Source organism: Carassius gibelio, chromosome B10 (assembly GCF_023724105.1).
Source record: "Carassius gibelio isolate Cgi1373 ecotype wild population from Czech Republic chromosome B10, carGib1.2-hapl.c, whole genome shotgun sequence".
Taxonomy (NCBI): domain Eukaryota; kingdom Metazoa; phylum Chordata; class Actinopteri; order Cypriniformes; family Cyprinidae; genus Carassius; species Carassius gibelio.
In genome coordinates this window covers 7950177-7975368 of record NC_068405.1, presented here as the reverse complement: position 1 = coordinate 7975368, position 25192 = coordinate 7950177, and the positions used below count along the sequence as shown (strand labels likewise).

Genomic DNA, 25192 nt, shown 5'->3' with positions numbered 1-25192 from the left:
CGATTGGACAGGATGAAGTCGACACTTCTCTCTTTCTCTAACAACATACATGTGTTCAGAAAACTCTCCTCTGTTGGTCTTGGAACAGCTCATACCCAGCAAAGTTTCTTGGCAGCTCTGAACGAGGGGGGCTGCTTTGGGACTGGAGCTCTGCAGAGAACCACGGGAGTCGGGGAATAATGGCCAGTGAGGAGACTCTTTGTGTGGGCTTTAGCTGCAGGGCTCAGGGGGGCACTGAGGGTTTGTGTGCTAGCTTGGCCTCTGTGAAGCTAGCCTTTCCACCCACCCTATTGATACTTGCCTCTCTCTCAGAGCTGAGCTCTTTAGCACTGCCCAAATAGGGGGATAATAGCCTCACTACGAGCCCTGAAACCAAGAATGGTTCATAGCACTCTCTTTTTCTTTCCCCTCATTCTTTCGTCTCAGGCGGTCAGATCAATGACTCTTACATACTTCCAGCAGTAAATATCCTTGAGGATGTCACTGGGGAATTTGGAGGGTTTTTTGTCCTAGATGTAAATAAATGAGATTTGGAACTCGGGCTGGCTGAGTTATTGTATATACACACACACAATACATTTAGCTTGAAAATATTAGATTGATGTTAATAGATTTCTATTTGGCCATTAGGTTTCATAAGAAGCCACAACTTCATGAGTCATAACTTCTGAAATGTTGGAAGACTTAGGAGTTCAATAATTTTAATGTGAATCAAATTATTTTGAAAGATCCATTTTAGTGAACTGGTTTAAATCCTGAATACACTGTGAACATATATTCATGGAAGGTCTTGCATTGCATTTTCCATGCTTTGATAATGAGGGCTGAACCAATATTACAATTCTGGCCACCACAGATTAGCCAATGAAGACAATCATATTATGGACCTTTAGAATTCTTTAAAACCTTTAGAAGTCTTTTCTGTCATTTTTGTTAAATCAACTGGACATATATCCTTGTTGAATAATAGTAATTAATAAAAATAAAAAAAAGAATGAAGCTTCACAACTCTAACACTGATAATAAATCAGCATATTATTATGATTTCTGAAGTAATGATGCTGAAAATTCAGCCTTACCATCAGAGGTATAAATTATATTTGAAAGTAAAACTATTATTTTATAATAATCTAATAATATTTCACATCATTAGTTTTTTTTCTGCATTTTTGATTAAATAAATTCAGCCTTGCTATACACACACACACACACACACACACACACACACACACACACACACACACACACAAATACATATACATTTATTACACAAATATATATACACTGTGGGCAAAGTTGTTGGGTCACGCAGTCTTCCCACCACACCCTGAGTAACTCGCTGCCATATTTGTCCCGTCCTGTCTCCCGAAGTCTTGTCATGGGAGCGCCACCACACTCTGTTGCGCAAGCCTTGTGCTGCGTTTCACACCTCTCTTTCTTCCCTTGCTTGCTCTCTTTAACTGACACTCTTAAGCATGTTCGGAATGCTATTGTGAATCTTTGTGATTCATCTCCAACTGTAAATATTGACTATGGCAGCCCTTAAGGGGGGGACGAGCCTGAGAAAGCTGTGGGATGACTGGTGCCCGGCCCAATCCAATGGGCAACACAGATTTCAGACTCAACAGGCTGAAAAAAAAGAGTCTGCAGGCCACAGGGTGGGTAAAAACCCAGTTATGAAGAATTTTTCCAATTACCCCTTGGCACTTTAGAAGATTTGCTTTTGTTGATAAAAAAATCATAGATTTACCTACCATCAGCCATGTGCAAGAAATGTCTGAGTTGTGACAATGCAACACTAAACCAGTCTTTCCACTGAACTATGATTTGTTAGGATAGGACAATATTTGGCCAAGATATAACTATTTTAAAATCTTGAATCTGAGGGTGCAAATATCTTCAAGGAACATGATCTTTAATTAAAGGTTTAGTTCACCCAAAAATTAACATTAGGCTGCATTTTACGCACCCTTAGGCATCCTAGGTGTATATGACTTATTCCTTTCAGATGAATCCAGGTGGAGTTATATAAAAATGGTCTTTGATCTTTCAAGCTCCTTCATTGCAGTCAGTGGGTGCTGCATTCCTTCAGTCCAAAAGAAGTTAAATAAAAAGCGCCCTTCCATATATAAAAATAAATAAAGTGTCTCACATGGCTCCGGGGGATGAATAAAAGCCTCCTGCAGCGATTCAATGCATTTTTGTACGAAAAATATCCTTATTCGATAATAATCTCTTCAATCTGGCTTGCGCCAACAGTTGTAAACAGAAGCAGTCCTGGAAGCATGGCGTATGAGTCAGGTTGCACATGCGCCAATGAGTCTGGTGAATACCAACATTTGTTAACAGGAGCAAAGGAAGCCAAGTTTTCTTACTTTAGCAAAGAAAAAAAAAAGTCTCCTCTTAGCTTATATCGAATCCTCCCAAACTCTTCTTTGCAAATCCTTGTTTTGTACTTCTAATTAGTGACTGTTGTTTTGTTTTGATCTCTCCACTGCATTTCTGCGTGCGTCAGTTCTGAGCTGCGCATGCACAACGCAGACCCCATATGTAATCCCCCCGGAGCTGCTTCAGTTTACAACAGTGAGCAAAAGCTAGATTCAAGTGATTATTATGTTTTAAAGATGGATATTTTTCTTTTAAAAATGCATCAATTCACTACAGGAAGTCTTTGTTGAGCCGCCGGAGCTGTGTGAAACACTTTTTTCTAATGGAATGGTGCTTTTTATTTCACGTCTTTTGGACTAAAGCACTGCAACACCCACTGACTGCAATTATAGAGCTTAAAAGATCAAAGTAGGGATGTCAATTTTCGATCATTTCCATGATTGATCTTAGTTTAAATTAACGATCAATTAATCGTTATCCTTAATGCTGCAAAACGGGTCTATTGCAGCCATGCAGTCACAGACATGACAGGATGTGCAAAAGCCACACACACAAACACAAACAATGCTTTCTCGCTTGAATTAAAGGGGTTTTAGTCTTAATAAAATGCTAGTAGCAGGATTATAAAATGAACATATGTGATTCTGATCATTTGATGTCGTTTGAGGTCATTTTACTTTGATGACTGTTTCGGATCACACACGGAGACCGCTGAACGTACCTCTTTAAATAGTTTTGTGGTGCTTGCTGTTGTATTTTAAAACACAATTACAATGTTTTAAACTGCCATTATGATATTTAAAATAAAATGATCCCAAGCGTAACTGTGGCACGCGTGTGGCTGTGCTGCGCAGTCAGAGAACCGCTTCCATCGGCGCTGCTGCAAAACAAACTGTTGTTCACATTAAATGTTTTTATGTGATTATTATGACCAGAACTTAATTTGATACTGCTGGATTCTGTTCTGGGAAATGTCAGATTTAAATTGTTGTGTTGTAGTAGGCTTATTTGCTTTTAAAAATCCAGCATACAGTGCATTCGATAGTGAGAGTGCATGCATGCGTGCAGACGAGGACGAGCGAGCGAGGCTTTGGCTAGATTTATTTGGAGGTTATTGCTCATGTCTCATTCACCACAAATACAAATGTTTCCATATTCCCAATGTATTTGAATGTTAAACTGTTATTTATAATGTAAACTAGACTTGTACTTTACACGCATTCGCATATAGACCGAAAAGATCCTCTTCATATGAGCAAAAACGTCCTTGGCATAAAAGCAGAGTGAACTATATATATAGTATACTACATCTATTTAAACTGACCAGTGTAACCTATTAGACCTATTTAAAATTATATATTTTTTTATTTTGATAATGAAAAGACTGCTATATAAGTTTGAATTGATGGAATACGTGTGCGCCAGGCTCCGGCGCGATCAAAACAACTGAGACGTATATAAAAAATAAAATAAAAAAATAAAAAAGTGTTTACTTTCATTTGTGCACACTGGCAATAAAAACAGAAGATCTGTGCTCTTGTAAAATAAAGCAAACAAACAGAATGCACGTTTTCATCCTTTTCTTTCTGTAAACTTGTGGAGCGCTGCGCCAAACTTCTGTTTTAAATCCATTATCTTAATTAAGTCAGATATATTTCGCATATTTAAAAGAAAAAAAATTATGAAAACAAATTTGTATTTTTATGTTACCCCTATGACTTATATAGGCTATGCATTTTTCTTAAAGCATCCCATTTTGAACCAGGACTTGAGAACCTGTGCCCTAGTGAGGACCATATTAATTGCTTTTAATTGTTTTGAATCCAGCAATTATTTATTTACAAACTATAGTCTCTGATTATGACAATTATGGTATAAAAGCTTTGTTTATTAGAGGAATAATAGGTTAACTGGAAAATGTTAGATCTCGACCATGCCTCTGGATGCCGTTTGAGCCTATAGCCTTCATTAATGTGGTTTTGTTCTGGTTTGCCGTTTGATCATGAATTTACACAATTTCAATAACACTGATGCACAGGGTTTTTTTCCTAAATTTTATTTTACAGTCTAACCCTCTAATTTTGCATGCTTATTTTTTAAACTTTCACTTTTGGGAAGGGAAAATAAATATTTCATGAATTAAGGATTTGTTCTATTTATCATGGGTTATTTAACAAACAAAATTAATGAAACATGGACAGTTGCCACAAATTAATAAATTCGTAGAAACAAATTAGCAACTTGTAGGAGTTTAAGTTGTAGGAGTGTAAGTTTAAATCACATTAAAAGGTTAATTTGTACATTGTGAATGAATGAGAATGGGTGTATACGATCACCGTCACTCACAGCCGCACACACGTGTTCTGCGCACGAGCCGCACGCAGCCCAACATTACATCAGTTAAATGACCATCAACAGCTTTAATTGATTGCATCTCTTATCGACTTGAAATCCCTAGATCGAAAGACAATTTTTTATATAACTCTGACTAGATTCGTCTGAAAGAAGAAAGTCATACACACCTAGGATGCCTCGGGGATGAGTAAAGCGCAGCCAAATATTCATTCTTGGGTGAACTAACCCTTTAATATCCTAATGATTATTGTTGGCTGCTACACATATACATCTGCTACTTATGACTGGTTTTGTGGTCCAAGGACACAACTGATCCCATAACATGGCCAACAAGTAGCTGTGTCAAAGGTACCGACAGTATCAAACAATTAAGCAAACATGAAAGACTCATTGTGCCGTGAAATAGGAGAGCAAATGAGGACCAATGAGCTTGATTTTCTTACAAAGATGACCGTTCACACACACACGGCATGTGAGAGATAAAGTGAAATGAAAGGGCGTTAGGGGAGAGAGGTCAAGTTCTAATGATGCTGGATAAGACACGAGAGCCTCAGAAGAAAGACGACTTCAAAGCACCCCCTTCTCCAAAAACGAAGGGTTTTGAGATGGCAGCAGGGGAGGACGAAAATAAGCGAGAGAGAGAGAAACAAGAACAAGGGTGTAGACAGGAAATGGGACAAGATGGTGAACAAAAGCCTGGGGGGGAAAGACACCGGGAGATGGATATGCAGAGGTAGAGGATGGCTAGGGGTTGGGTTCGGGGTTCACCTCGGGTGTGAAAGATTCGAGGTGAAGCCTAAAAAGGCCTGAGAGAGTTCCTATGTCACGGACTCCATCGTCACCCCTCCTTCCCTTGCGTTCTGCTCGGTCCTACTGAATTCCCCAGGGCCAGAGGCTGTCCCTTTGCAGTCTCCTGTGACACAGTCATTATGAGTGTGGGAACCGAATCAGTCCCTCTCACAGTGCCCCCGCGAGCATGTCGCTCCGCCCCACACCAGTCCACCATCACCCCCACCGACTCCAGCTCCGCTCACCCCCTGATAGCTCTGAGAGCCGGACCCAAGTAACCCCCTCCTTCCATGTAACAGAGCTGCTATCTCCCAGTGCAGAGCTGTCCATCCCGGTCTCTGTCAAACACCCCCACCCCCCCGGTCCCAATCATCCTCCATCCCTGACGCTATCTCCTCACTGATAACCATGGGAACCATTCTGTGGGAACCGGCTGGACCGGCCCGGCTCACCAAAATAGATGGCGAAGAAAAAAAATGCTGAGAAAGAAAATGAGAAATACCTCCCAGAGGGAGGGCTTAAACAGACAGACAGAAACAGGTACACAACCTGACCAATCAGGGAAAGGTTGGGGGGGGGGGTAGATGGTGTGGGAAAGTTCTCCAACAGTTGCTTTGATTTTGGGCTCATCGGGCCACTGCTTTTACTCTTTGGCTTTGGGGCCATCTGTGTCCCCTCTCTTTGTAATGGAGATCTTCAAAGAAAGCAGAAATCTAGAGATCAAACACTGCAGGCTAGTCTGATAAGATGTGAACATATCCCAGCATGCTTTGGTTTGCCAAGATCCGGCTAATAATGCAAGGTCAGATTATATCACTGGGGAATCCCTTCAAAAGGTGAAGCGGATAAAGTTAACCTCAATGCATCCTCCTTTTCCTAATGCGTAAGCATCACGGATGCACTAGCGCAGTTCCTATGAGAAAACGGACTTTCTTTCGTTGCTGGATGACGGGAAAGGGAGAAGGCAAGAGTGCGCATCTTCTCTTGTCTGAATTTGGCCATTTTTCCATTCCCATTTTATTCAACATCATTCAACAGTCCGGGCTCTTCTAGCCCTTTCCCAAGCCAGAGAGGCTGACCCCAGTGTCCATATACCTCGACTGTCCCACGGGGGGGCTGCTCTTCGACCCTTCCCACCCCTAACTGCCCAGCACTCCCAAAGCAAACAGACTTCCACCCCTCGATAACATCAGCCGGATCAGACACAGAGGAAGTACTGCCAGCCTCTGTTGATCCCCATTCCCAAGCTCAACTCAAGCGCAGTGTGTCCCAATACTAATAATTGACAAAATAGAACTAAATATCTCATGTTTATCACTACTTTAGTACTGTCTCTCACCACACACACAGACACACTATGGGTCGCCAGTCTTCCCCTCATTAACACAAACAGTAGCAGTGGGGTTCCTGAGCTGTTATAGCTTGACAGGCTCCACTGGGGGTCTCATTTAAGACTGGCATCTACACTGTGCAAGTGCACAGACCAGCCATGCAAAAAGAATCCTTCAAGTCCAACAACATTCCCACGGAAGCTGGGCATACCACTATTAGCTTCAGCATATATAACAACCCTATTAACCTTAGAAACTGTGAGCGCTAGTTAGAAGCACATCCATCAAAATCTTGTTTCAAACAGAGCATGCATGATTTAATGTGGGACACATAATGGGACATTTTAAGTAATCTATTGTTCTTAGAAACAAATGACAAATGCATTGGGTAAAGTGATACCATATAGTGATATAAAATATTTTTTTAGTATAGTAAACTAGTATACTTAAAGTCTGCTAAATTAAAACAACTAATCTTGTACTTAATGCACTTTAATTGTGTGGAAGTACAAGTACAAATACATTTTAGGTTTAATATTAAGACAAATGCATTGTACACAAGTAATAATCCAAATAAAGTTTAATTATAATTTTATATCAGTAAGTCTTGAGCGATATAGTTAGTTACTATGTTTAAAGACCTGAACTATACTTAGTGTGAAATAAATGTATTTTAAATATATAACTTTTTTCCTAGGGAACCAACTAACAAGTATCACTTTTGTCTTAATTTTAAATAGTGTATAATTTTTTTTAACATTTAAAACCTCACAAATGTTATTTTGATGTTTTGCTTAAAAACACAGATTTTCTTCGAAACTGTTTGGGATATCTCACCACAAAATAAAATGATGCCATCATTTACCAACCATAATTTCACTCCTAATGTCTTCTGTGGAACACAAAACAAAAAAATCTGACATTCAAGCTGCTCTGTTACATTAAAGAGGAAACATTTAAAACCATCTGTTTTAGCCTAAAAAGTGTGGTTTAGAAAGACTGTGCTGTACAAATTTTTGTTGCTAAGGTGAAATTACAGAAAGGACTATTTGTTCAAAGTAAGAGAACCGGTGAGATAAACAGAGCCTAATCTAGATGACCAACTAAGCCCCATTTAGCTGCTCAACCAAAGCAAAGTATGGTAGCATTAACATTGGCAACAGCAGGCCATTCTTCAGAGCTACAGGAAACCCAGCACGTAGCCCTGCACTTTAAAGGCATGCTGTGCAAGTTCATGAAAAGACGACTGGAGATAAAAATGGGCTTGAATGATAGCTTGTGGAAAAACATAACTCTCTACAGTCTGCACAAACATGGAAATTTGTAGATAAATTCTGGGGATGAAATAGCTGACAGATATACACACATGGTGACATGGTCTGTCTCTCTTTCACAGTAAATCATGGACACACATGATGCTTTCCTCCTACATGCACACACACACACTCCAGTCATAAGAATGACCGCACTGAGCAACCCTCCCTAAGTACAGCTCATAAAAATGCCCATCAAGGCACACTTTCACACATGCAACTATTAGGGAGGGACGGAGAGGAGGGGTGGCAAGAGACAGGAAAAAGTCCTATGCAGTCCTACGGTTTTTAATACTATTGTTTTCTTTAAAACACTCTGGAGTACCTGCTATATGCATGCGGTAATCATTCAATACTACCGTCCTACGCTATGCCATCACTATGCCTAATGGCTTAAAAGGCAAAAGTGATTGATTTGGAACACTCTACTTAAGGAACAACTTGGTGCCACACAAGACTCAACTAATTAATTCCAGAAGAAAGTGAAGTTAGCATTTTTTATGCTAGCATAGTGTCAGGACACGCTGGATGTGACAAAGCATTTGTAATTTGTGTCAGTGTGTTATAAACAGAACGATGCATCTGTTTACCTGGCCGCATCACTGATTATAGGGTTCTATTATCTTTTTGTCGTGTCCCGCTGCTCGTGCACTGGTGTAAACATGGTGTAAAAGTGCAATATTCCGAAGCTGAAAGTTCATTTTGTTTTTTATGCCATGGTATGTGCATGACATACATTTCATCAGCACAGTTACGCTAATTAGAAAAGTATGCACATACGGCAAGCATGCAGCCAAATTTTTAGAACGGAGCATAATCTGTACACTTTTTACAACTGAAGATGTAGCTTTTCAAAAGTACATTCCATCTGAGGTGCGCGGGAATGCAGGCGGTTGAAGCATGCTCTAAAAAGCTTAATCTTTCTCCAGAATTCGACTAATAAAAATGTCTTTGTACTCTTTTTAAACTAAATTTGCGACAAACTCGTAACCCTCCTGTGGGAGTTTGTTTTTGTTACAGTCTCCACTATTTTGTTGTTGTTGTTATTCTGTCTGGTATTCTTTAGTTCTGTTTTCTAATGTGAAACAACGGCCTGGGACAGTGCTGCCACCTTGTGGAACAACTGATTATTGCAAAACCAAATCAACGCGCATTTGCAACCGGCGCATACAAAGTACGCACTGTTACCAAAATCAGATGATGCATTTACAGTAAGCGTGTACTATTCTGGTGACGAAACTTGCATCATGCACACTCACATTTACACAGACTGTCTCACACAGGTAAAAACCAAACTACACTTTGGCCTTTAGCTCACACCAGCATGTTTATTTTCTGACACTGATTAGTTTGTCTGCAAGGTCACAAGCGTTTGTATGAGGAGGTTAAGAAATACACACAACTAATTTAAACAAGTGCAAAAACATTTTTATTGGTCATAAGTTCTGAAGAGAAATAGCAGACACTGGACAAAGATCAAACTTTCTCATCCAGGCATCCAGGTTTGAAAGTTTATACTCACAACGCATTATTAAAAAAAATAAACCAGATTCATTCTGTGCTTTCTATTACAAAATACAACTGTGTAATACAGCTGTTGCCTCGGTCAGCTGATATTGTCTGTATTTTAAAATGTGCTGTTCCTTTTTTAAAGAATGTTGGGCTGCCATTTATAGGCTGTGATATATGGCTCAGTCTTTCCGTGAGGTGAAAGAGTGCAACCCCTCCTCTCTGAACAACCTCGGGCCCAGTTCTCATGACATCATCGCTGCACAGGAATGCTCTCAAGCAGAAAGCAGCGAGAGGAAGAGCTCATTTCATCTCGCGCTCTCTCTTCCTCTCTCTCATTCCATTCCTATCTCTTTCTGAAAAGATCCGTCAATCATTTACCCTCCCTTTCCCTTACTTGGGAAGATTTCTCCCTCTTCTTTCTTTGTGTGCGTGTCTCATGTTCACTGTATTTTTCTCCTTTATGTTTTCTTCTCACAGACATTCATCAGCTCCCACTTTGCTAAAGCAAACATCACTTTTATTATTGCTCACACTCACAGTTACAGATTTCAACAAAACCTTAATCCCAAAAGACTTCTACTTTGTTGCACAACTCGTCCCACATCATTGGCATACATGAATGACACCTTGTTTTCTAATCGATCAAAGCTTTTTTTCAGCTGTTATTATAAATTTTTAGCAAAGGATGATTCATGAATTTCCACATGGTGGCTGATAAAAACAGGCTTTCTGGGTGCAGAGTGGAAGCTTGTATTACTTAAGTTGAAGCTGTAAATCATAATTTCCATGAGGGATTACTTTTCTAGGTGGATGAACTTTTGGATTTCCTGTAGTTGGAGCTTGTTCTGTTCAAACAGTGTTTTAAAAGGACCGTTCACCCTAAAAATTATAACCGGCTGTTAATTTACTCAACCTCAGGCCAAGATATAAGTGACTTTTTTCTTTAAAGGGGTCATATGATATTTCTAAAAATAACATTATTTTGTGTATTTGGTGTAATGAAATGTGTTTATTTGGTTTAAGGTTTAAAAACACATTATTTTCCATATAATGTACATTATTATTTCTCCTCTATACTGAAAAACGTAGATTTTTACAAAGCTCACCGTTCTGAAAAAGCGAGGTGTGCACTGATTGGCCAGCTATCCAGTTCAGTGTGATTGGCTGGGACACAAGCTTGTGACCGAAAATGTTACGCCCCTTAACATACGGTGGTGCTGTCTCCCAGCACGAGGAGAAAAAAACAATTAAACCTAATTATTGATTATAATGTCTTTTCTATGCGTGGCATATCGCACTGTATAAGCATAATGCCATGTCTGAATTTGTGATGGGGAAACAACAAACAAGCGCTACTTTACACTACTCAAAACTTGCAATTAAATCATCAGTGACCCTAACAGTGACCCTAACCTAACTCTAACCTCTAACCTCTAACCCTAACCCTAACCCTAACCCTAACCCTAACCCTAACCCTAACCCTGAACCATAACCCATCCTCATCTCAAACAAGAATACTCAAGTCCTCATCCTCCATAAAATGCGCTGCACACATCTGTATATTTGGGTTGAACTGTTGAACTGGAACGGTGTTGTAAATACTGATTTTTAGTAGTGTCCTCTTTTGGAAGGCCAAACAAAGTAGCTTAACGACATGTCAACTGTGTCTGCAACAATACTACAGCAAGAATCAATGTTATGTCTTTTTCTTTGGGCAGTGCTATGCAAATCTTCCCACATTGTGACATAGACATGAGGGGCGTGTTAGGATGAGCCGTTTTAGGAGGCCGTGGTTGACTCTTAACTTTTATAAACAATATCTCTTTGGATTTGAGACTTTAGTCTGTGCAACTTTACAGATCTTCTTTATAGACCAAGAGCTTGTAACACTCCGAAGAAATAGGAAAATTTTAAATAGCATCATATGACCCTTTTAAAAAAGCTGATCTCATAAACCGATCTCAAGCTGAAGAGGCATCTGAATTCACACTGAATTAAAGTGACAGCGCACTGTTTGCTTTAAATATGAAAACGAAAATGTAGTAATTACACCATAATTGCATATAATTAAAGTTTGCTGTGTGTCACAGAGAACACATATGACTTGTTCGCTAGGTTTAAAGGAAAAGAGCACTTTTAGATAAAGTAATAATCGATGACAGAAGTGAACCGCAGAACTGCTTGTGATAAAGATTTAAATGCAAAAGAGCTGACGGTTTCTGTCAATGGTAAGTTTTAATTTAGAATTAAAGTTTGTGATAATGTAAGAAAAGTAGTTTAAAGTTTTGCCACTAGCTTGAGCAACTGTGTTGTGCCGTGTGTAAGCTAATTTGCAGCATTTGCACGAGTGTAAAAACAAAACTGCACTTCATGATCGAACATTTAGGTGAAAAAAATATATATTTGAAAAATCTAACCCCACACCCCTCCAACCCTTTAAAGGGACAATAAGTCACTTTTTAGGTATTTTATTATCTAAAATCAATATTTTTATTCATAAATATGCCCTCAATGGTGTACAAATACCTATGCCAATGTTTAAACTAATCCTTGTAAATGAAGAATTTATTATCTTTATATACATGGGACGGGTAGGTTGACGGAGACTTCCATGTAGTTCCGCCATCTTGCAAAACTATAATAGCAGAGAGGGACAAAAAGTACTAAGCCAACGCGTTTCCACAGCGCGTTTTCGGTCAGAGCCAGAAACGCAGGTGCAGAGCAGTGAGAGGCGCTTGAAACTGCACCGGCAAGTTTAAAAGTCTGGATTGCATTCTTATTATGGACCATACATATGCCGCGCCACAGGAGAAGAAAACATCGTCGCCAAAACAGTCAAAAATAGAACGTAAAAGGAAACGTGACCGTAGATTACAGAAAACAAGAGTTAATGTCAGGGAAGCTTTTTCTAGGTGGAAAGAGCTAATGCTGGATAAAGATTTCAAAAGAGACGCTGAAGTGGCCAGTTTTCTTCTCGACAGGTAAGTCAGTGTTACAATCTATATTATAATATTTTTTTTATATCTAACAATGCATATAATTCAGAAAATATAATGAATAAATTAGACATAACTACTAATTACAATATTTCATGTTTTCCACAGTCAGTAATTCATACTGTAATATTCGTTTGTTAGTTGTCATGTTGCAGTTTGTTTGAAATAACACACCTGTTCACCTGAAGGAAAACTCGACGAAGTGCTATTAGAAGACATCCTGTCAAAGCTTTTTGGTACATATCGCCTACCGTAGATGCAACGCGCATTTGAAAAAGCGAGGCGCTGGAGAGCAAAATTAGTTTGAATGCAATTTCACCACTAGATGGGAGTAATTCCTACTTAGTGTCCCTTTAAAAAATAAAAAATAAAAAATTCAAAAATGAAATTCAGGCCCTGAATAAATGTCATAAAATCCTGAATGGAGTATTACTATAAATAAGTCCACATGATAAAAGATTGATATCGGTGATCGTACCGGCAGATACTTCTTTCTGTGATCGGTGATTGGCCTAAAAAATCCTGATCGGATCACCCCGAGTTATAATGTTATAGAAAACGTTCAGCTTTGTGCACAGACCAATGGTTCCACTTCATAACACCTCAATATTTCGTCAGGAGCCACAGGTATTCATTTTGTATTGCCTGATATGCTTTTTTTTTTACTCTCAAAGTGACGGCAGATGTTAACTTCACCAAGGACCACAGTTTCAGCTAACCATCTTCTCTTCTGTACTGTTCTCCAAAAAAAAAAAAAAAAAAAAAAAGGGCACCTCCATCTTGGTTGACCGAGTGTCAGAACAGCAAATGTGTTAAAAAAATGTACAATTCTGTCATTAATTACTTACTCTCATGTCGTTCCAAACCCGTAAGCCTTTGTTCATCTTCGGAATAAAAATAAGATATTTTTGATGAAATCCGAGAGCTTTCTGACAGTCAACTGACAGCAACGTTCAAGGCAAAAAAATTACATAATTAAAATAGCCATCAGTGGTTCAACCGTAATGTTATGAAGCTACAAGAATACTTTCTGTGTCAAAAAAATAATGACTTGATTCAACAATTTCTTCTTGTCCGTGTCAGCCTTGAATGTAGTAGTTGCGTAGCTGTTTATGCAGAGTTCATTGCATTAATTGACACAACTGCTCACCATAAGCAATTAGAAAACTGATGAATTGGTTACAACAGGTTGAATTTCCATTTATTGGCAACTTTAAAAACACAGTGCTCATGGTAAGACACTTATAAAACATTAATAAACCTATACATTTATTAGGGAATGTGTCAAATTTATCGTCTGTGCTAATAGACAGCATACAACAGATGTTGTCCATAGACATGAAGCTGTAAATGACCCAGAATATTTCTTTAATACCCTGCGACACGGACAGAGGCAGCTGTGTGTGTGCACCATGAGATCAGCACGAAATACAGACATTATGCACCATTTAAAAGTATATTTAGGAGAAGTCCAAGTAAGGGTCTCTTTACTGTCTTTGTCAGCAGTAGCAGGAAGCTGCTTGGCTCTGACACAATGGCTCACATCAAACAGTGAGGCTCTGCGCTGCGTTACTGACACACACATACACACCGGTGCCAGTCAGGCCAATCAAAACACGGCGCGCAGAAAGCACAAACAGATCTAGGCAAACAGGACATTCCAGCCGCCGGGTGCTACAGATTCCTCACCGCGAGAGCAAGCGGGGGTGCCAACAGGAAATACGCTCCTATTATACATCTCCAATACAAGCACACACACACACACAGAAGAACCAAAGTCACACACCCTGACCCTCTTTCCTCACAGACTGACCCTTTGCACCGGACACACAGACAGAAGTGCAAGTTTGCAACTCTTGCCAAAATATGACACATCCGGGGTGTGAAAGCTGGATGAGGTTAGCCAAACCACAATGTTCTGCAACGGTTTACTGGGGGAAAGGTGTAAGATAATCTTGAGTAAGTAACACTGAGCTTAGATTTCCACTGACACAACGCCTTCAGATGATGGTAAATGTGTCCATCACACAAAACTGAAATACACTTGCTGTATGCAACTTCCACTAGTCACAGCAAATGGGTCTGTCTGGAAACAAAGCAATGCAATGTACAAGGTACCAGCCCTTTTGAGAAAGAACTAATAAACAGTTTTACAAGTTAGTTTCATCAAATATTTTTAGTAGCAAGTTAACTAGATCAGTGGTTTTTAAACTTTTTCTGATGAGCCCCAAATATCTTGATGCCCTTTATACCCTTCTAATATATAAAGGCAACAAACCTTTAACAATTTATGTTAAAATATGTTTATGATAAATTAATATGGAATATTTTTTATAAATAACAATAATATGATGAAAATAATATATAATTAGCATTACATATATAATAATAATAATTAATTGTATTAATATATGGTCATTAAATGGTCTTTGTATCAAAACAAAAGCGATTAATGGCACTATTATCAAGAAAAACATTTACATATATATATATATATATATATATTTTTTTTTTTATCCAATATTAGTATATTAGTGTCATGATTTCCAAACAGTGGTTTGAAGGCTAAATATTTTGTATGCATAAAGGCCAAAACCACAAAACCAGTCATAAATGTAATTTTTTTTTAAATTGAGATTTATACATCATCTGAAATAATCATCTGAATAAATGAGCTTTCCATTGATGTATGGTCTGTTAGGATAGGACAATATTTGGCCGAGATACGACTTGAAAAACTGGGCTGCAAAAAAGGAAAAAATCTAAATATTGAGAAAATCGCCTTTAAAGTTGTCCAAATGAAGTTCTTAGCTATGCATATTACTAATAATAAAAAAAAAAGTTTTAATATATTTATGGCATGGGACAAGATCTTTATCCTAGTGATTTTTAGCATAAGAGAGAAATTTATAATTTTGACCCATACAATGTATTGTTGGCTATTGCAAATATACACGTGCAACACATGACTGTATTTGTGGTCAAGGGTGAAATATTTGGACGCACAACAATTTTCACTCAGAAATGGCTAGTAATTTCACAATTACAAAGTAATTGCAAGTAACATATTTAATTAAATGTGAAGTTTTAAAATATAATATTAACTATTAATAAACACTTAATACAAATTTTATAAAAATATCAATAATTTTCAATCGAGCAAAGCAAGCAATTAAAATATTTTCTGGAAACATTTACATTATACCTTTCTCCCCACAGCAGACTGAAAATTAAACCGTAATCATATAGTGTTAAATGTGTTACAATTACTGTATTCAATTTAATTAATATCTTATTTAAAGAAAATAACTTAGGTTTATGGTAATGACGTGGTTCGGCGTACAGTACAGTACAGTAGTCCCAGTTTACTTTTAAACAAATTTTCCTGATTATACTTACATTAAGTAATGTTTATACTTGCATGAGAGTATTTCTACAGTGCTTTATACATAATTAGGTAAAGGATGTTAATACTTCATCCACAACAATATTTAGGTTAACTTAAACGTTACCCTCATTGTGGTTAGTCTGCACAAGATCAACAAGCCTGTTTGCTTTGCAGCCACTTTAAATACAAGATAAGCATTTGATCTATGTCAGATCATCCACGAATCTTTCTGCAGCATTGTTAGCAGGGCGGCCAGAGTGATTTTTGATGCTCTCAATGGCGGCGGTGTAAACGCACAGTAGGGGAATACTCACACTAGCCACGTTTGCCTTGAACAGAACCGAATCGCGATTATCCCCTCTCCCCCGCTGGCCTGCACTCACACTTGCACGAAACTTTCCAGGATGGAGCACACTTACGTCATGCAGTATGATTTAATGGAGAACACCACTTTCGCTAATATTCTACTGAATAATTAATAATAATTTATAATTTATGCCGTACATTGATTTTCACTTGTATGTTTCAAAAAATTATTACAGAGACAACTGAGGTTAATTAAATAATTTGCCTTTAATAAATTCATTTCATTTCATTTAATTTGATTTACTCGCAAACTAAATTTCCTGTTCATCAATAAGGTAAGAACCAGAGCCATTATAAACCTAAATATACTTGACTGAATTAAAATTATTGAAAAGTGTAATGTAGTAGTAATAATACAATAAGTTTGTGGTCGTAATGATAACAGTAGCGCACAAAATTGTATCTGTTCCATGCTCTGGTGCGGTTAGCGCTAACACTGCCCGAACCCAAACGAACCGTGCCCTGGCCCACCTCTTTCAACTAGGCCAGGGCTGGCTAAACGAACCATGCCCCCAAGCGCAGCATGGAGCACTCACACTAGTCAAACAAACCATGTTTTGTGGGTCAAACGTGCTCAGGCATGGTTCAAAATGCCAAGTGTGAGTACACCCTAAAAATCCATTAAACAATAACCCACAAGGAGATGTGAGATTTTTCTCAACAACATATTATGATGGAATAACCTATTTCCGTAAAACTCTCTTCCAACCTGCATATTAAACTAAACTAACTCTGGTTTTAAACTCTGGAGTCTGATGCTGCGTTCACACCAAACGCGAATTTAGCGTCATATTTGCGTGTAGGGCGTCTAGTTTGCTGCTTAAATGCATTCACACGTCTAGAGCGATTGTCGGAGGGGCAAGTGCTAGGCGGTTGTCTGTTTGCAAGATGGCTGATGTTGATCGAGCATTCTGGGCTTTTCCACTTTTTCCTGCACACGTCCTCTTAATAAACACATTATCTTGTAAGCGAAAATTAGCTGTAGGCTATATTAGGGGGAAAATAGTTGTGAAAAACGGTGGGAAGGCAGTGGGTCGATAAACGTGTACGTGACTCAAAAGTTAAATGTGTATTTACAACACACTTTTCCAAGTGAGGTCCTTTTTCCTGAAATATGAACTTGTGTAAGATACGTGTGTCATATAGCTCCGGTTGACCACTCACTGTTGAATGAGTGACTCCTGAACAGGCTCTTGATTGGATAACACGGCGCGAATTGACACCAAAGTAAAAAAAATTCAACTCGGGCATCAGATGCGAAATTGCGTCTAATGCGTAAATGCACAAAAGTACCATTCGCGCGAAATGCGCCAGATTTCAATTCGCATCATTCCCGCGAACTAGACATGCTAATGAGCCAAATTCGCGTCTACCATGCCATGATAAATGCCTCATTCATGCCACATGACCTCCAGATGCACGTAAAAGCGTCTTTACATTGACTTAACATTGAAATCATTCAAGCAAGACGCCCTTCATGTTTTGGTGTGAACGCAGCATGAGGCTACGTTTACACTAATGTGTTTTCATTTTAAAATGGCATTTAAAAATGAAAATGATCCTCATCTACACTGGCATTTTCTCTGTATATCAGAAACGATCTCAGTCCACACTACACATATGTCAAAAGGCCATTCATGCAGGTAGAGCAATGAGCATGATGTTATTGTTTACACAGTCACCAAGGATACGCAGAGAGAATGTGGGCAGCCACGGCATCGTTTTCATCAGGCGCCAACCTCCCGCTCTCTCTCGTGAAGCCAACAAGGAGGTGACTAAAACTGCAATTAATCCCATGGCCACTAGAGGCTTCAAAAGGGAGTTAGTCCCATAGACTTCCATTGTTAAAATGGCCAACTTTATAGCAGAAAACAATGGTGGTGTCACCACCATCGAGCTAGGTGAGCGTGTTTTCAGCAAGCACCTTTTGCCTCATTGCCCATTTTTGATTATCGGGGAGTGACGCTCGATGGCGTACTGTAAAGATGGCGTCGGCCGCCTCCACCCACTTTGAGCTTCAAAAACACTCTTCAGAAATCAAGGGTGATGTCACGGACACTAAGTCCATGTTTTTATAAAGTCTACAGTTTTGTTCCATTTACATCGTAACGTAACTGGAGTTTTCAAACTTTTTACAAAAGTCTCAGTTTTCGAGGGTTGAAAAAACGGTGTAAACAACAGGCGTAACTGTAACAAAGGTTGTATTTTTTAAAACAAAAATACACTATTATAAATGTAGCCTAAAATGTAGCTACATAAGAGCAGCCTGGATCTTGCACTGCATGAGGCAGAAAAAGAATGAATATCGAAAAAGTTTCCTGTGCCTTTTAAAAGACAAGCATTACATGACCTTCCCCCCACCCCAACTCGTCTTTCAGTCTCACCAACAAGCACAGATTGAATTATTCTCACTTTGACTTTCTCACTCACACTTTCCCACACACACACACACACACACACACATCTCATGTGCTTCACACTCTGCTCCGGTGCAGACAGCTTGTCAGTCAGTTTGTCAGATTGGCCCCAGAAACAGAAGTAATAGACAGAAACTCATACACACACACACAGTGTGGATCGCAGTGGAAAATATTTGGGATGTTTTCCCTCGGAATGTCTTGGCATGTCTGAGGAATGTCTCCCTGCTCTCATCTCATCTCTCTCTACCTCCTTTTCCCTTTCCTTTTTGCCCTACTGGCAGGGGTCGGGTTAAAGCGGGGAAACAACATTTAAGACAACATGCCTGTTTTTAAACTCCATGACCTAGACTGGGTTTCTTCTTTCATGAAAATGAAACAATATCTGCAACCCATTTCACTTCTGTAATGTGCCAAGTCAAAATTTTTCAGTAAGAAAAAAAAGCAGGGTTTGTTTTACAGTATTGATGTTGCAATGTGTTTCTATATGACAGTTGTTTGGAAGGGACGAAAAAAAGAAACCGAGGGCCTAGTGATGTCAGCCGAAATGGAAAGTGCTTTCAGAGGTGAAGCAAGATTTTATGAAGAATTACAAACTTCCTTTATGGATACAAATGCATCGATTCGCTATAGGAGGCCTTTATTAACCCCAGCGGAGCCATGTGGAACACTTTTTATGTTGGATGGATTTTTTTAGGATTTTTTGGGCATTAAATTTTCCACCATTCACTGCCATTATAAAGCTTGGTAGAGAGCCAGGGCATTTTTTTTTATTTAACTCTGATTGTATTTGTCTGAAAGAAGAAAGTCATATACACAGGGTGGTCTGAGGGTGAGTAAATCATGGGGTAATGTTCAGATTTGGGTGAACTATCCCTTTAAAATCACATAGGCATAGTATTTTCAAGTGACTTGAAAATTCAATTTTGTGTATTGACTTGTTCTTTGGTGATACACAAAATGGGAAATTAAGCAATGTTCACACAAAATGGATTGGGACCAGGCACTGTCAAGCTTCAAAAATGACCAAAAGTATACATTAAAATCATTATAAACTAGTCTGCTTTAATAATGTTAATATTTGTCATCTGAAATGGCAGATCTATGTGAGGAACAAACAAAAATGTTTAAATACTTAAAAAAATATATATAATTTAAAAAAATATTTATAATCAGAAAATCTAGCACGACAGCTGCAGTCACCACTTACTTTCACTGTATGCAAAAGCAGCTTGAACATTCTTCTGAATATCTTTTGTGTTCCACAAATCAAAGACACTCATACAGGAACAGAGTATGATAACAGAACTGCTCTTTTTGGGCGAACTGTCCCTTAAAGACATTAAATCGTGTTCATTTTGATTTCATGTGACTTTAATCAAGTGCTGCTTAAAGTTTAGACTGCAAATAAAACAATGGGGTCAAACGTGCCAACGAAATATGATCAATCAGCCAAGAGTGTTTTGCACACGTGCTCTGCTGCAGTAGAACCTCAAAGTTCTCCTGTCTTTTCATTTTCTTCCCTTTTTCTCAGCCTTCTGCAGATCAAAGAGGCAGACAACACTTTCAAAAACCCTCTCGCTCTTTCTCTTCCTCTCTCTCCTTATATCTTCTCACGTTGTTTCGGTTCCTGTTCACCCCCCAAAACATCCCCTCCACCATATCGTGGGAACTCCTGCGCTAGTGCAACGGCAGCGTCTGCAATACAGAGATCCTGCTAAGTCTCATGTCTAAAAAAAGGGTCGCTAGTCATCTGATGCTGCTTTATGAAGCTCATTGAGTAAACCTAGAAAGTCTGTCTCCGTGGTTTGGATGCCACATCGGCGAATGCACACTTGTGGAGAGATTCTCAGAGAAGTGGCAGGGATCAAGTATTGGCCCTGCGAGGCCAATGGAATGGTATGAGAGGGAATGATAGCAGTAACATGGTAATGTGTCAGGATTTTTACTGTGTTACTGGATACCAGACATAGGAGTGGTACGAGATATGAAGAACATGGTGTTGATTTCGAGAAATCATAACCATTTGAGCAAAATAATTAGCGGTTCTTGCTGAAGCAAGTGTCACTGTTATTATTGCTTCTAATTTTAGTGACGAAAGGATTCAAACTATATTATAGGACAATATGGGAATATCATGAACACTTGAGTGTTGGGCTCTACTGCTTTATAATTACCCAGAATACCCTAACAATATCAGTAGTGGATGCTGAACTTTAAATAAATATATACAAAACGCTTTCCTTGAGTAGAAAAGCCGTCCTAAAGAAGGCTGAGAGATCTTTAACTGTTCTCTACTGCTTAGGGCTTCCAGATATTCGTGAACAGTGTTTATTTGAAATACAAATTTTTGTAGCATTAAAAACATATTTTACTGTCGCCTGATCAATTTAACACATACTTGATTATTTTGTGAGGAAAAAAATCATAGTCACCCCAGACTTATGAATGGTAGGATATAAATTTTATATAACATAAAATAATCTATTTCTATATATTACATACGAATGTGTGTGTGTGTGTGTGTATGTATTCTCAAAGTTGGGTTGAGAGCTATGATGACTTTCACCTCTATTTTTTATCGCGGATGTATGTATGTATATATATATATATATATATATATATATATATATATATATATATATATATATACACACACACACTAGTGGTGGGCCGTTATCAGTGTTTAACGCGAGACTCTTATCGGGCGATTAAAAAAATATCGCCATTAATCTATTCTCAAAGTTGGGTTGGGAGCTGGGTCTATACTAAGCAAGCTATGATGACTTTCACCTTGATATTTTATATAACCAACTGGCTGAGGCCAGCCTAAAAAGATGCTCAGGAAAGCTCCTCTTTCTCACGTCTTTTTGAGCCTTACAGCTTGTCGATTTAAACATTAAAGCATCCAAACACAAGACGCGTAAAAGCTGAACAGAGTAGCTGGTTACTCGCTCACTGTGTTCGGTGCGCACGAGAGAGAGAGCGAGAGCCGCGTATCACGGACACTGAATCGAGCTCTCTTCTGCGAAGTTCTCCTCGAAGTCCCTCCTGCACCTGAACGAACAAATACAAATCACAGTTTGAACAAAAAAAAGATGCCAAAGAGCCCAATTCAGTACTCGCGGTGTTCTGGTGTTCAGGGCTCACGCAGAGAAAGGCGTCTCAAAACACTTGAACACCGAATTTGCTTATTTTGCTCTTGTGCTGATAAATACATACAAAATATGTCAAAATATACGCCTTGGAAATTATGCTCGAAAAAAATGGGATGTGTTTTATATTGGATGCGTTCATCGTCTCTTAAAGTGACCGCGCCTGTTAATCCAAGAAAATGAAAATCACTCACTGCTCTTGACTGAATTACTTTGTAGTTTTAACAGTCAAACCAAAAATTATTCAGTAACCTGAAATAATTTCTGATATATATATAGCAAATAAACTGTAATAATGTGAGAAATGTTGAAGGTTTCTGAATAAATGTAGGTTTAATTGTATATTTCATTTTTACATTGAAGACTATCCAGTGCTATTTTACATTTAATTATTCGGTTTCTGTACCTTGACACCAACAAACTTGAAAAAAACTTAAACATTGTGTAAATAAAACAAATAAACGAACATATAAATTAAACAATTTCAAACAGGGCCCACTGGTACAACCTTCACCGGGGCCCCGTCTTCTCCGTGTGCGTTACGTATGTCTTCGGCAGAATTCGAATGAGCCATTTTAATCTAGATTAATTTAGATTAATTTCAAGATCACAGTGAGATTAATCTAGATTAAAAAAAATTGTCTATGCCCACTTATATATATATATATATATATATATATATATATATATGGTTGCTTCCATAACATTTCATTTATTTAACATGTTTCTTGGTCACTACAAAACACCGGTCCTTTTATTCGTGTTATTTCATAGTTTTGATAACTTCACTATGATTCTAAAATGTGAGAAACAGTCAAAGAATAAGTAGGTGTGTTCAAACTATTTACTGGAACTGTATGTCTGTATTAAAAGTGTTAAGTCAATCTGATGAATATGTAACTGAATAGAAAACATTTACCAGATTGAGTCAGATATCTTATCCATTTAGTGCTCTAGATGCTGTGCTGACACACATTTTGAACTCAGCTTAGCCCTGATCCTGACTTAATTCTGTTGTGGACCAAGAGGAATTCACAGGAAGAGGCATTGATAAAGCAGAGAGGGAGAAAGAAAAATAAAGATAGACTGAGAGACAGAGAAAGAGAGGGGATTATGGCGGGATGGGCAGGGGAGAGGTTAATGATTGGCAATGAGTATCAATGGGCCACACAGAGGGCTCCAGGAATGTCTCACAAAGAGCCGAGGGGCAAGTCACTGTTAATCAAAGGACTTGACAATCAGATAACAAAAGGGTTAACTTAGCATGGGTGGGCTTCCACATACCAGCCCCGAGGTGCACCTCCAAAACCCCCCTTCCACTTTCCTGCCATCATACCGGCTTTATTTCAACCTCGCCATCACATTCCAATGTGTGCATCTCATTCAGACCATAAAAACCCTGTCGTTCTACTTTCTAGCACAATTTGTTGGTACATTTTGTTTAGCAAACACGTGGAGGTGGATGAAACCTCAGGCAACAAATGGTGGAATGTGACAGATCAGGATGGGAGCCGACGGCCACCCGCTCAGGAAAGGTAGGTGGCCATATAATTGACACATTTGAGGAAACTACCACCCATGTGGAGCTCAGACGATCCACGTCCGGACTAGATCTCTGTGCTCTCCTGTCCTCGCTGGCTATAGGTGTGAACTTGGTGTGGTAGAAACGGTTTTGACTGTTATGAGGTGTGTGTCATATGATACATGAAGAATTGCGCAGTCAATGAGTTTTAGGATGTTGCATCAACAGCTTAACCGTTATGACATAAACAATACTAGGCCGTGACAAGTATTAAGTATTAGTAAAGGTATAGTTCATAGAGAATTAAAATTTTAATCATCATTTTCACGTTGTTCCAAACCCACATGACTGCTTCCCCCATGCAGATTTTTTCTTAAAGGGGGGGTGAAATGCTATTTCATGCATACCGAGTTTTTTACAAATTAAGTCGTACGTTTGAATGAGTATTTTTGTTCCCAAAATATTCCTTCCGGTTTGTCACAAGTTTCGGAAAGTTTTTTTCGAGTATGGCTCTGTGTGACGTTAGATGGAGCGGAATTTCCTTATATGGGTCCTGAGGCACTTCTGCCGGAAGAGCGCGCGCTCCCGTATAGCAGAGCACTGAGAGCACAACAGACTTCACTGATCAGAGCGAGAGCGTCGTGAAATGTCACAAAAGGAGTGTGTTTTTGGTTGCCAGGGCAAGACAACCCTGCACAGATTACCAAAAGAGAAACAGCATTAAGGGACCAGTGGATGGAGTTTATTTTTACAGAGCATCAACGGAGTTGTGCAAGTGTTTGTGTTTGTTCCCTGCATTTCGAAGATGCTTGTTTTACAAACAAGACCCAGTTTGACGACGGATTTGCTTATCGTTTATTTCTTAAGGATGATGCAATCCCAAGGAAAAAGGGTCACGATCGTGTGTTGGAACCGCAGGCGGTGAGTAAAACTGCTTCAAATATCTCTGCCTCCTTGTTAGTGCGTCCCCTCCCATGCCGGAGACCCGGGTTCGAGCCCCGCTGCTGCTGCTGCTCTCGTTCAGTTTCAGCCTCGGGATCTGATTCTGGATCATAAATAAACGGCTGAATCTGACTGTAAGCCATGGTTTGTTTTGGATGATGGGTTTTCCCTCACGGTAATGTCACAGCTTCCACATGCTATCAATGCAAAAGCCTACTGGCGCTCGTGATTTTTTAGCTCCGCCCACACGTCACACCTCCAGCCGGTCGTGTTTTTCCGGGAAAAATCGGTACAGACTATCTTTCTCTTATGAATATAATAAAACTAAAGACTTTTTGGATTTATGAAGGATGCAGTACTACTCTATATGTACTCAAGATTAACAGGATATTGAGTGAAAACGAGCATTTCACTCCCCCCCCCCCCTTTAACAATGAAAGTGCATGGGGAAATGTTGAGCTCCAAACATTAACAAATGGAACCATAAAAGTACCATAAAATAAGTCAATTTGACTTGTGAGCTATGTTCAGTCTTTCAAAACCATGCAAGTCTACATTAGGATCAGACCGAAATCTTAGATCATCATTTATTGAAAACAGCTCTCAAATCCCATTCAGTCCCATTTGCATATTCAAACTCGCTGCATCACTTTTTTGCCTCTGATAAAATTAAATTAGTTCTGATTTTTCATGTTGGAATATGCAAATGCAAATACAA

The 25192-nt window shown here is 38.8% G+C and overlaps 1 protein-coding gene across 1 annotated transcript in view; it reads right to left on the bottom strand.

Moving 5' to 3' along the window:
* The window catches only part of LOC127966545 (exonuclease mut-7 homolog), a 60090-nt gene that overhangs the window by 8414 nt on the left and 26484 nt on the right, over window positions 1-25192 (bottom strand). The gene's annotated exons all lie outside the window — the stretch shown is intronic.